The following is a 13,732-nucleotide window of genomic DNA, read 5'->3' as shown; positions in this document are numbered from 1 at the left end:
CTGAAACTAAGCTAATCAAGTAAAGATAGCGATAGGAAAATGTTTTATTCAAACTTCCTTAAACCCCCAAATAAGTTACTCAAACCTAATCCACATGTGAAAGGAAAAGGTCTTATAAATATATATATATAATTAATTAAAATGGTCTCCAAATGAAGCTCCATGTTCACAAGAATAGACATTATAGATGGCATCTAGCTACACACACCCGTGCCCCTCAAATGTCATCCTAGAGTAAGCATGTACACACCTCCACAAGCTCCCCTATAAGACAACCCTTCTGTACCCCGTTTTCCCTGCAGCTGTTCCCATAAGCAAACCTCTATGCTTTTGTGAATAAACAATTCCCCTTTCCTCACAGCTGTTTGGATTTCATTTTTATTTATTCCTGTACAACCCCAAGTTTGAACCCCAAATAATTCTGAAAATACTCCCCAAAGGGGCAGATAATGCCATAAATGCACCGTCTTTAAGGAGACATTAACCAATAAATACCTGTTAGATAGCTGTCCTTAACAGTGACATTTTATGTTATATCTGCACATTGCATCACCGTTTTGGGGAGGGGGATCTGCGTTTGTATGTACTCTGGTTGCTGTGTGTGCTCAGCTGTCTTGTGATGAATAAAATGACATTTGCCATTTGCAATTTTTCAGCTATGAATCTTGGATCTAAGCAGAGGTGGGATGCTAAGGTGGAACAGTCCAGCAAAATTACGCTACTGCACCTGGGCAGGTAGCGAAATCGCGTGCGGACATGCAGGTGTGCCTGTGGCACAGGTGTAGTAGCAGAATTGCACTGAACTCCGCTAGCACTCAGAGCCACGGAGGCGAGCAGACGTCACTGTTCCACCTTAGCAGCCCACCTCTGGATCTAAGGCAAGGTGATTTTGGTCCAGCAAATTGTACCCTAGTACATAAATCCAGGGCTGGCAGATTCCACAAGGTGGCAAGAGCAGGCAAGGAATAGCAAACAGGCATTCCAAATAAAAATGAAACAAGAAATAGGAGTCAATGTTATTAAAATAAAACTCCATTTTCAAGGAATAATGCAAAATTAAGAAGCTAATCTTTCTTTTAAAAACTTTCAGTGTACAGTATTTCCTTTTTCATGTTCTGTTTTCTAATGTTATGAAGTTCTTTTATTTTTTTTTAGTTGTCAAATATATAGTCCACTTGATCATCACTTCTATTGATGTGGGCTCCACAAATTAACCAATCACTGCACTGTGAAGTTGGAAAACTCCAACATTCACTGTTTGCAGAGTTGAGATGGATCTGAATGTATCATCTGTTAGACCAGTGGTCCCCAACCTTTCCAGCTCCACGGCGGCAACAAGGGAGGGAGGGGATGGTTTCACGCGTATGCCCACCATAAATGGAGCTTTATGCGCTCATCTGCTGATTATAAAGCCTAGTTCCCAATGAGCTAATAAAGGAGGGGTCTAACACAGAGGTCTCCAACCCCTGGTCTACAGCCTGGTACCAGTTCGCAGCTCATTGGGAACTAGGCCTTTATTAGCAGATGCGCTCATCTGCTGATTGCAAGGCCTAGTTCCCAATGAGCTGCAAACTGGTACCAGTCTGTAGACCAGGGGTTGGAGACCCCTGTGTTAGACCCTTCCTTTATTAGTCACCCTGACAAACTTAACTGGGATTAATCAGCAACGGATAAAACATTGAGCTGAGCAGTAGCTGAATCTAATCACCATGTTAATCTTCTACAAGCTCCCAACATGGATCCAAATGGAATGTTGGAATTTTATTTTTTCCATAATGTTTTGTAGAGGATTTAATTAAAGAGATGATAGTATCTGTTCTGTCTGAGCCCGGCACCGATCAGGAATAAAGAGACACACACATTAATTCAACTTTGATCATAAGCAGAAATCTATTTGTAAAGCACATCATGCAATCCACTGGTTAATGCTAAGGAATTCCTGCTGGCAGCAGTTTTCTCTCTAATGAGCTGAAGATAAGCAAAGCTCAGGCTGCGAGCGATAGGGCTATAAATCTTAGTCCCTGAAGTTTCTCTGGAAGCTTGGACAAATACTTACATTTCAGTAAAAAAGTGGAAAGCATAGCACAGGCATGCAGGAAAAAGATTTGAACCCAGAAAGTTTTCTCAGCTTCGATTCTCCAGCAGCAGCCACGATGAGGAACGTTGTCTGCCACATTCCTTTCCCCTTAGAAAGTCCCTTATATACTGGCAAGGTGCGGCCAAGTGTCCCATAGATCTATTTACACCAAGAGCCCCTTCTTTTCAGATATTCCTACCTACACCACGTTCTCCTGACTCTTGCATCTAACAGGGGGGCCTCTTCCTCTGGGGGTGCTACAGTCTCTGGTGGTTCTCCAATTCCCCTTCACTCTCACTCTCAGACTCAGGTGGCAAGAACACTGGCCTGCGATGCCAGTACTTCTCCGTCTCCTTGTCCTCGAAATCCATGACCAGCTAAACTAGACGTGGACCACTCACAACAGTATCATCATGGGTCAAACAGATGCTTAGGTTGATAGAATAATGTATGTGCCTATGACAGTTAGATTCAGATGCCAGCTTGTCATTTAATAAAAATGACCCACCTATAGGCATCTTGTGCTATTTAATTATATATCTTTATTATTTCAGTTTTTCAATTAGTTGTAGAGTATTTTCAACACTACAAAAAGAGTGAGTTAGAAAACAGGTCAGAGCTCATTTAAATTACCTGACATGTGGTGGTAGACTTTAGGAGAAACCCATCCTTCCACCTCTCACAATACTAGACAATATAGTATCAACAGTAGAGACCTTCAAATTTCTAGGTTCTATCATATCTCAAGACCTAAAATGGTCACCTAACATCAACATCATTTTGATTGTTTCTTCATTGCTTATTTGACCCATATGACAATCATTAAGTGTTGTACCACATGTTTTTTGACAGGTGTATCTTTTTCTTTTATGTGCACGGAAGCCGCCCCGAGTTCGCGGAGAGGGGCGGCATACAAATCTAAATAATAAATAAATAAATAAATAAATATGCACCAAGACAAATTCCTTGTGTGTCCAATCATATTCTATTCTATTCTATTCTATGTTCTCTACCAGCTCATCTATCATTGTATATTTGCACTACAAAATCGAATCAAAATATAATTCACACATTGAAGCTCCTTTAGATTATTTCATGCAAGCCTGTTGAATGATCACTTGATTCCAGCAGGATCAAATGTTGATCTGCATGCATAATACAATGCACAAATTAGGAACATAATTTTCACCACTGAGTTTGTAATTGGCACTCAAAGCTCTTCTTTATGGAGCTGCCAAGTATAGACCTAGTGTATGCGGCTGCTTATTACCTGGCCCTTCATTTTACCGGAGAAACTGCTGACTTCTGTGCATTTTCCAAATGCTTTGAAACGCTGTCCTTGCTTTAAAAACTAGAACACAGATAGGATGCTTCCAAGAGCTGAACAAAAGCTTTTTCATGGCCAGCTGCAGAAAATAGAAGGGGAGTGCAAAGGGCATTTTAATAATGTTTTTTATTTTTCCACATGAAGCTGTTGTGTTCCAGGCAAACTCAGCAGTTTGGCATTGTCAAGAAAAGCTCTCCGTGTGGCCAATTTCTCATTTCCCGTTTATGTTTGAATCCAGAGGTTACTACTTAGCAGGGGAGAAACAGCCAGAGAAAACAGAACCTGCCAAACTTATGAGGCCTTAGCACTGTGTTGCATGGTTTTAATGATAGGTTTTTAGATGTTTTTTAAATATTGGATTTGTCACTTGTTATTATTGTTGTGAGCCGCCCCGAGTCTTCAGAGAGGGGCGGCATACAAATCTAATAAATAATAATAATAATAATAATTATTATTATTATTATTATTATTATTATTATTATTATTATTATTATTAGTAGTAGTATTCCTCAAAGAAAAATTGGGAAACTATCTGGAAGGTGGAAGGGCTAGCAGACATCTTCTATTGCATTTCAGTTATGATATCCTAATTTTGCAAAATTGTCTTTCTGACCAATTCATAATTTCTGACACAACAGAATTCAACAAGAGTGAAATATATTCAGGGGCAGTTCTAGGTCAGAATTTGGAGAGTTGTAGGTGGGTTTTGTGAGCATATTGTGGACACTCCCCCAAAATGTCTTCCCAACTCACAAAATGGTTTCCAAGAATGATACATAACTACTTGAAAACTTACCAGGATGGTTTCTTGAGTTCTCCCCTTCATTGAAGGATATTCTGTCTTGCCTCTTGTCCAACTTTTAGACCATGGATACATGGCCAACAAAGCAGCTGGAGGCAGTCCGTATCATGTTTATTTTCATGAGGCCTATTTGGGTTTCAGAGGATTGAAGATGCAGATAATAGAAGTTGGCCCTTTGCTTTGCATTTATTAAAAATATCCACATTTTTGTACTTGACAGTATAAAAATTTCTAAATGCCAGATGAGGCAAGGAGTTTAATGTCAAACTGGGGTTCTGGATTCCCCATTGAAAACACCAACTCTAATAAAGAGACCCTTCCTCAACATTTTCTAGTATCTAATATTTTCACCCCCTTCCCCAAATCACCAAAAATGTTATTATAAAAGTACTAGAGCTGCAACTGAGCCAGTGATCTCCAATGTTTCTGACTCAGCTTGTTTTACAATTAGTAAAACACAACTGCTTATTTTCGTAAGAAGGCTATTTGCATGAAAAAATTTCAAGATAGATTATTACAAGTCCTTGAATTATGAACATAATTGGGACTAGAATTTCCTATGTTAATCAAGGAGGTTGTTAAGTGTGTTGTACCCAATTTTATGACCTTCTTTGTTCTGATTGTTAAGAAAATCACTGTTGTTAAATGAATCGTGCAGCCATCAAGTGAATCCCATGTCTCCCATTGACTTTGCTTGCAGGAAGCCACTTGGGAAGGTTGCCAATGGTGATCACATGACCCCAGGATACTGCAATCCTCATAAACACATGCCAGTTATCAAGTATCACGTGACTGTGTGGAAGCTGCCACAGTCATAAATGTGAGGATTGATCATAAATAACTTTTTCAGTGCTGCTGTTACTTTGGTGACTGTTATTTTGATGCTAAGCAAATGGGTATAAGTCAAGAATTACCAGTAAAGTACAAATAGTTCTATAGATATTTTTAGTTTCCAATTTAAATGTAAACACTGCAGATTTTTTTTTTCAAAAGTCAATTATGTTCCTCAATTATATTAAGGAATACTGGGCCTAAAAAAGAACCTTAAGTTACCCCACTGCATGTTTTCTTCCATGAAGATGTAGTACTAAGAAGGACTATTCGCTGAGTGCGGTTCACCAGCCAATTGCGAATTCATCTGATATCTCATATTGTTCTATCTTACCATGTGGCAGGATGTGGTCTACTATCAAATGCCTTATTAAAGTCTAAGTAAACTATGTCCGCAGTATTTCTCTTATCCACTAGTTTAATCACTTTGTCAAAGAAAGATTTGTATGGCATGATCTGTTTTTGACACACCCATGCTGGCTTCTATTCATTGCCTTGTTCATTTCTAGATGCTGCTTCATTATCTTTTCCAGAATCTTCCCACGTATTCCCACGTATTCAGCAGTACAGGTAAAGTAGAGGACGGCACATTGGTAGCAGCTTCAGTTCTCTTGCATGTGTGTGTGCATGTCCCAGGCATAATTTTGCTTCATGTGCATGCGCAGAAGCAAAATCCCGTGAAGGGATGTGCACATGCTTGAGATTTTGGCTTTATTTTGCTTCTGCGCATGCACAAAAGCAAATAAATTGCTGAAATCTCACACATGTGTCCCCTCATGAGATTTCAGCACGTTTTTGCTTCCTGAACATGCGCAGAAGCAAAGACATGCTGAGATGTGCGCACGCACACAAGAGAACCAAAGCTGCACCGGTAGCTGCCGTAATGGCCATCCGCCCCTGCACATATTGATGTCTAGCTGATCGGTCTGCAGTTTCCTAAATGCACTCCCACCCACCCCTGCCATTTTACAGATTGGATCCACCCCAGCTCTTTTCCAGTCCTCTGGAAGTTGCTCCCCATCCTCTGAAAGATCATGTTCAGTGATCCTGAGATCACGTCTGGAAGTTCCTTCAGAACTTGGGGATGTACCGTATTTTTCAGTGTATAAGATGCATCAAAAAACTGCATCAAAAATGGGTGTGTCTTATACACCGAAGTTGCCACTTGTGAGTAGCTCCGGCAGCATCCTGGCGGAGCAGAGCAACTTGCCCGTTCATGTCCAGCAGCCTCAGCCAACACCGGTTGCTGCCCCGCCCCCAGCTGCTGCTCCCGCATCTCAAAACATCGCCTGGCCTGTTTGCCGGGACTCCTAGTGATCGGTAATTTGGCATAGAAGGGAGCGGCTTCTATCTCTTGGGGTGGGAGGGTGGAGGGGGATGGAAAGAGGGATGGCTGACTCAATGGAGACAGGGGAGAGAGAGGAGCAAACGCTTCATCAGCCGGCTTTTACCAGTGTTTTTTCCTGTTACCATTGCTAGCGAGCCCTCCCTTCAGCAGCAGTAAAATACATGCACTTGGTAAATTTTTAGATTACTGAGAAGCTGTCGTCTCTGACAATTTGGCTCAGAATACTTATTTTCTTGTTTTCCTTCTCCAAAATCTAGGTGCGTCTTATATTCCAATGCGTCTTGTACACCGAAAACGCAGTAATCCATCTGGTCCTGGTGATTTGAACGTATCTAAAATGGATAGATATTCTCTTACTGTTTTCTTCCCTACTTTGACTTGCATTCCAATTCTGTCTCCTACAGTGCTGCTTTTAGTAGGTTGGACTATTTTTTTCCTTTTGCATGACAGCAGATTCAAAAAAGTGACTTAATGAATTCTCATGTTTCATGTTATTTCTCAGCTCCCCACCATCTTCTGTTATGAACCAATTGTTTCCTTAACTATTTTTTTTTGCTTCTTACATGTTGAAACCAGTATTGGGTTCCTATCGGTACAGATGAGGACACCACACCAATAGTAAAACTGGAGCTGCGCGCGCAGCTTTGGGTCTCTGGTGTCTGCATGCACGCATCCCATTGACATTTTGCTTCTGCATGAGGGGACACATGTGCGTGAGATTTCAGTGATTTTTTTGCTTCCGCACATGCGTGGAAGCAAAAATATAGCTAAAATCTCATGCACATCCGCGTCCCCTGACAAGATTTTGCTTCCTAATCATGCACAGGAGCAAAATCTTGCTAGGATGCATGCTCACACATGCCAGAGACCTATAGCTGTGCACTCAGCGCACCGGTAGCAGCAGTAGTGGCAACCCCCACCTGCTCGAATCTTATTGTTGTTGTTATTGGCATTTGTTGCAAATCTTAATATATTCTATCTACGGGACCGCCTCTTGCCACACACCTCCCAGAGACCAATTAGAGCACACAGAGTTGGCCTCCTCCAGGCCCCGTCAACTAAGCAATGCAGGTTGGCAGGACCGTGGGGGAGGGCCTTCTCTGTGGCTGCCCCGGCTCTATGGAACCAACTACCCCCCGACGTACGTACTGCTCCCACCCTACAGGCCTTCCATAAGGCCACGAAGACCTGGCTCTGCCAGCAGGCCTGGGGCCCATGAATTGTACATCTTTCATTGCCAAACTTTATGAATGGGGTGTATGCATGTGATTATGCCTTTTTGTAATAAATGGGTTTTATCATGGGGTTAGTTTTAGATATTATATTCGACTTCTCTTATTGCTTTGTATCTTTTGTATTTGTATTATTATTTTGTAAGCCGCCTTGAGTTCTTCGGGATTGGGCATCATAGAAGTCAAATAGATAGATAGATAGATAGATAGATAGATAGATAGATAGATAGATAGATAGATAGATAGATAGATATAATAAAACAAACAAACAAACAAACAAACAACAAATTCTGAGTCTTAACATCCCTGACTTCATCCTTTCATCCTTGGGCTATTTGCTGGCATTCTGTTGCTATTATATGTCCCTCTTTCCATTTTTTATACTTGTCCCTCTTTCACCTCAGTTTGTCAGAGATCTTTATGTGGTTGAAAGATGCTAAGAAAATGCTGAGAAAAACATGCATGCATGAGAAAATGTTCCAGAAATTAGCTGGGGGGAAAAAATCAAGATAGCAAGCACACCAGCCATAGGGGGAGGGAAGGGGGGGGGGCTTTGATGATCTGGCCATGGTTACCACCTTGTGTCTGCACTAGCAACACTGAGTTTCTGAGCTGCTATGAACAATGTACACCCTCATTATTGGAGAGGAAGAAGGATTAAAAAGGGGCTAATTTCTGTCGTCTTCTTTGATATTTATTTCCTTAAATTAACTTTGATGTGTTCCGGCAACATATCCTTTCTATTTAAACTCAGGCAACATGACAGATACGATATATTATTTCATAAAGTTCTCACTCCACCCCATTCACTTTGTTGCCTAACTTTGGAGAAAACGTATCTTTAACTGAGAGAACACTTAATTACTAAAACAATGGATTCCCTGGAGACTCTTTGGAACATTGTCTTCCGAGTATTAAAACAAAAATTATTTCCACTCTGTCCCTTACTTTTCGGTACTTCAGACAAGAATTCCCTTGATTGCGGAAACTTACATTTTCCTGCCTGTATACTCTCAATGATTTTCACGAAGTCTATTATGTGCCCAATTCTACTGTTCCACTTTTAAAATGAGATTAATTTGCTTTCCCCACCCCTATATTTTTGGTACAACTACTGCAATTAGATATCATGGCTTGGATATAAGAACACATGTATTCATTTTCTCTTTGCCATAATCGAGGATCTTGGTAGCCTTGGAAAAGATCTCCCAGTATGCCTTTGTTCTCTGATAAGGTCTTATTCATTCCTCCATAAAAATGTCCAGAAAGAACATCGTATTATAGTGCTGAATGCAGAATGGAGTATTTGGGTTAAGGCTGCACTGTAAATATTGTTTTTGTTTAAGAATCATGTTAAGGAACTATTAGGGGCAATAAATCAGAAGTTTCTGACAGCAACTTTTTCAACCAGCATATTTTATTTTTGTATTTATTCAAAAAAGGTTCTGTCATATGCCTTCTGATTTTTTGTTGATTGGACTAACACAGCTCTTACAGAATAATAGAATTGAAAAGGACCTTGGAGGTCTTCTCGTTCAATTGCTTAGTCAAGCAGGAGACCCTAATATCATTTCAGACAATTTGACTGTTCAATCTAATCTTAAAAGCCTCCAATGATGGAGCACTACAATTTGTGGGGGCAAGCTGTTCCATTGGTTAATTGTTCCGTCAGAAAAGTTCTCATTAGTTCTATGTTAGTTCTCACCTTGATTAGTTTCCATCCGTCGTTTCTTGTCTTGCCTTCTGGTGTTTTACAGCCCTCTCTAAGCGGTTTACAGAGTCAGCATATTGTCCTCAAGAATCTGGGTCCTCATTTTATCCACCTTGGAAAGATGGAAGGCTGAGTCAACCTTGAACCTGGTGAGATTCAATCTGCCAAACCTCTGACAGCCAGTGATCAGCAGAAATAGCCTGCAGTACTACACTCTAACCACTATGCCACCGTGGTTCATAAGTACAATGTTATTGTTATACAAAAGACAATTATTAAATATTCAAACAGGAAACCAAGCAAGGAGACCGTTAGACCACTCGGCAACTGAATTACTAACAGGGCCCTTGAAGAGCTCAAGCAGTTTTCAGAGAAACAGAAATGATTACAGTATTTGCTTTTGTCTTTACTACGGTGTATCTTGGGCTGATGCCTGAGTTTGAGTTGCTAAAGGCAATAAAATCCCCCTGATGGATGATGATTAGTTTTATTTCATAGAAATATAAATTCAGTACAATATTATTTATACATCTGTTTTATATTTGGTAGAAATCTCTCATTTTTTTCGACAAATCCTGATAATCTCTGCTTAACTGCTTGCTTAACAAAATTACATTGTTTCTTATAAAGATATATTTCTTTATTTTGTTTTTCCAACATTTTTCCAACAAGACAATCCAAGTATAATACTATCTGCATGTCTATCCAGATTTCCCTCACTTCCAAGGAGACGTTATCTGCTTATATATCTGGTATTTATACATCTTAAGAGCCATGCCATTCTACAAAGCTCCTTCAAAAATCCAAAAAAAGCAAAGTTATTAAAATTATCAACACTCTCAGTATTTTGCAAGTCTTCCAAATGAGCAAATAGTGTGAGCTCATGTTCTTCTTGAGAAATGTAACTTCAAATATGGTTGTTGAGTTCTGGGAATAATGACAGGAGACTGACTTCAAAAAGGAACCTCTTTACTTGGCAACTTGCAGTCTGACAGCTAGTCCTTTTATAGGGAGCTGTCAGATATAACACATAGGAATTGAGCATTCTCCTTTGCATAAAGGAGCAACGCTGCCAGGGCCTAAGTGCCAGAGGATTGCCAGAGGGTCTGGGAGGGTGCTGAAGCGAGCGGGCTTCCTGCCTGCAGTGCCCATGCTGGCTGCCCCTTCCCAGCCAGAGCCAGTAAATGCCTGCCTTCCCTCCCGTGGGCCTGGGTAACTGTTGGACAGGGACAGCCCCATTTCACTTGACCGCACTGGCTGCTGCCCACCACTGGATATAAACTCCACTTCTTTTCTGTACGTGTCGGGTCAATGAACAACCCTTTTGCCTTTTTTAATTTTAATCAGAGAACTATTGCACAGATCTTTCTGCATATGAAATCAAAATACTATTGCCGATACTCATGCTGTACATTTCCAGTTGGATAAAAACTAACTTTGAAAAGTACTTTCTAATAACTGCATTGTCAGTGCACATAGCCTGAGCCAGAAATACTTCTTTCTTTTGAGAACCTGGTGCAGATTTGACTCTTGATGCAAATGGAAACCAAACCAAGGGGGAAGAGGAACAACCATTTCATATATTTATGCAGATTCTTGACTCTCAGAAAAAAAATCTTCAGAATGTCGATAAAGAAACTTGACCCTCCAGTAAGGATAATTTTAACTTTACAAATATTCCACCAACATTCCCAGATTGACTAATGCTTCTGCATGAATCATTTCTCTTTTCCTTTAGAAATATTTTTAGGAAATGTTTACACAAAAGGTGTACTCTAGCCAGAGAAAACCATGATAGAATGAGTAACATGCAAGAGAAACCAAGTGGGAATACATCATGGAGGAATCTCATTTGTTGTAAGCAGAAGAGAGAACAAGAATGCCACTCATTTAAATAGAATTAAAATCAGATATCTGCGTGTTTTGGGGATAAAACTATTATGGGGAAGGGGGAGACACAGAAAAAGAAAGTTAACTGAAGAGTCATTAATGATGGAAGGATTTGATGGCTGATAGCACACTTGGAACCTTGTATGACCTTATCTATGATTTTTGTCTATTTACATACACATAGATAGATATAACAAAGAACATTAGTGGTCCTGAAAGATGAAGACATTCATTATTGCATAATCACTTTGTTCATTTTCTTATGCTGCAGTGGGTAGCTTGATGAAGGGCATATATCATTGCACATACTAATATTAGGATAAAAATAAATATTTATATATTATGTTATATTATATAATAAATATATATATAATGTAGAATATGATATAATAATACAATTAAAGGTGAAAAGACTATAGAATTATATTAAATTACTAAAGGAGTAAGAATTATTCATCGATACAAATACCACAAAACAGCCCTAAAAGTATAAGTATATACATGTAATTGCTTTGTTTTATTTTGTTTTGTCCAGTGTTTTATTTGTTTGTCTTTTTTAATGTAATCAATAGTGTTTTTTTAAAAAGAATGGCATATATCCTTGCAAATTTTCCATTCTGGTATGCATGGCAATCTATCAAACAATGCCAACATGACATGACTTTATCCAATTGGTTAGTGGCCTAGGAAATCAATGTGGACAAATCTGACCTCAAGAATAGCAATATCCCCAAATGGAAGAGGCTTATATTTCTCTACCACTGAAATCAACATGGCCCCTTTTAAGAAAGAAATGCTGAAGATCCAGTTCAACAAGAAATGATTGAGCCCTTTTTCATAATATTTAACACCAATTTTCATGGATTACAGAGACACAGGGAAAAAATCAAATTCTTAATGTTTCAGGAGCTCCAGTTGTTTTGGTTTGTTTGTTTGTTTGTTTGTGTATTTTTTGTGAAAGCCATACAGCAATTTGAAATGTCTGTATGTGTGTTTTTATATGTGGCTGGGGAATTCTGGGAGTTGAAATCCACACACCTTAAAGCTATGAAGGTTATCAAGTTATCCCATAATTCTCCAACACACCTGTCACCTCAAAGAAAATAACTAAACCTGATTAGAGCCATCATCTGAAAACATTTTATTTGCCAGAAAAACTGGATGAAGGAACTTTTGCAGATTCAGGAATCAAGATCTGCTTTGATAGTCATACTGCAAGAGTGATCATGTGGTGGGCAATTATTATTTTTTTTAAAAAAACAACACTCACCAATCCTATATTATTGAAACTTCTAACACGGAACAAGAACTTGAGGGGAAATGAACTATAGGGGGGGAAATGGCACCAGAAAACCAGTTTGGTGAATGAATCCTCTGCCAGGACTATAAATGAGGTCCAAGAAAAGTGATAAGGAATCTGTCCAGCTGCATTTTTGCTTATTTACATGAAATTCCTTCTTCCCTCAGCTAAATGTCCCCACGGTAATGGAAGTCCCTCAGTCTCTGATGGGTTTCCCCAAGCAGGGGCCTTCCAGATAAGAGAGGTTTCAACTCAAACCACCCTGAACCGGAAACAACAATTGGCTCTCACTGGTGGACATTGGCGCCTAGCACTCTGGAAAACCACAGGGAAAGTCCCTTAGATTACACTGAATCATTCACCCTAACTGTTCACAACAAGGATTTAGACTGAATTTCCTGTAATAGTTCAGCTCCACCGTGTGGCAACCCTATGCAAGGCAAATGAAAACCTCGCCGTAGGATGCTCCTGTTCCATTGTTCTTATTAGGACCCTGATACCCTGTGGCTTCCAAGGCAAAAAGCCAGGTTGGAGCATGAAAGAGCCCCCATGTAACCATTTAAAAAAGGTTTGATTTTCTTGGGGGGGGGAAAGACTGGTTTGGTTTAAAGTGTGACATGAGGCTGGAGAAGATGGAACCTGCAAATTTTCTCCATCTATATTTTATATGAAAAAATGACCTCTGGCTGTTCCTTAACTGAGAAGGAGCTGATGTCACAAATAACTAATATGAATTACCATTTTCATATTAAAGTAGCCTCTTTTTTCTTGAAATGTTTTTTTTTCTATCAGAGAAAAGTCAGCCAATCTATTTTATTTATTTCTCCACCTCTGAGCCAGTTCTGGTTTTAGGCTCTGGTTCTTTATAATTGGCAGATAGCAACCCACTTCCCCAAATTTTTCTGATTTAAACAATTAGTTATTTGGCAATGCAAGGAAGAGCTATGGGGGTGAAAGCTGAGCCTAGGGTGGATTGTTTTGTGTATTAGAAGGTCACTGCGTGTATCCCAACACAAACTTCCTTTTTTCAGTGATGGAACATATTGCACAATTTAATTGGGCTTCGTGTTTAATATTTGTACGTGCCCCGAGACCATGAAACATTCAGGAATGGCAAACCCATGGAAGGAGGCACATATGACCTGCCCCAGTCCTATTTTGGAACTACTCAATTGGTAGCTCAATGACCAATTTTTAAGAGCTGAAAATAAAAG

Source organism: Erythrolamprus reginae, chromosome 2 (genome assembly GCF_031021105.1).
Source record: "Erythrolamprus reginae isolate rEryReg1 chromosome 2, rEryReg1.hap1, whole genome shotgun sequence".
Classification (NCBI taxonomy): Eukaryota; Metazoa; Chordata; class Lepidosauria; order Squamata; family Dipsadidae; genus Erythrolamprus; species Erythrolamprus reginae.
The sequence above is the reverse complement of the archived record's forward strand: the minus strand, read 5'-3'. Positions refer to the sequence as shown.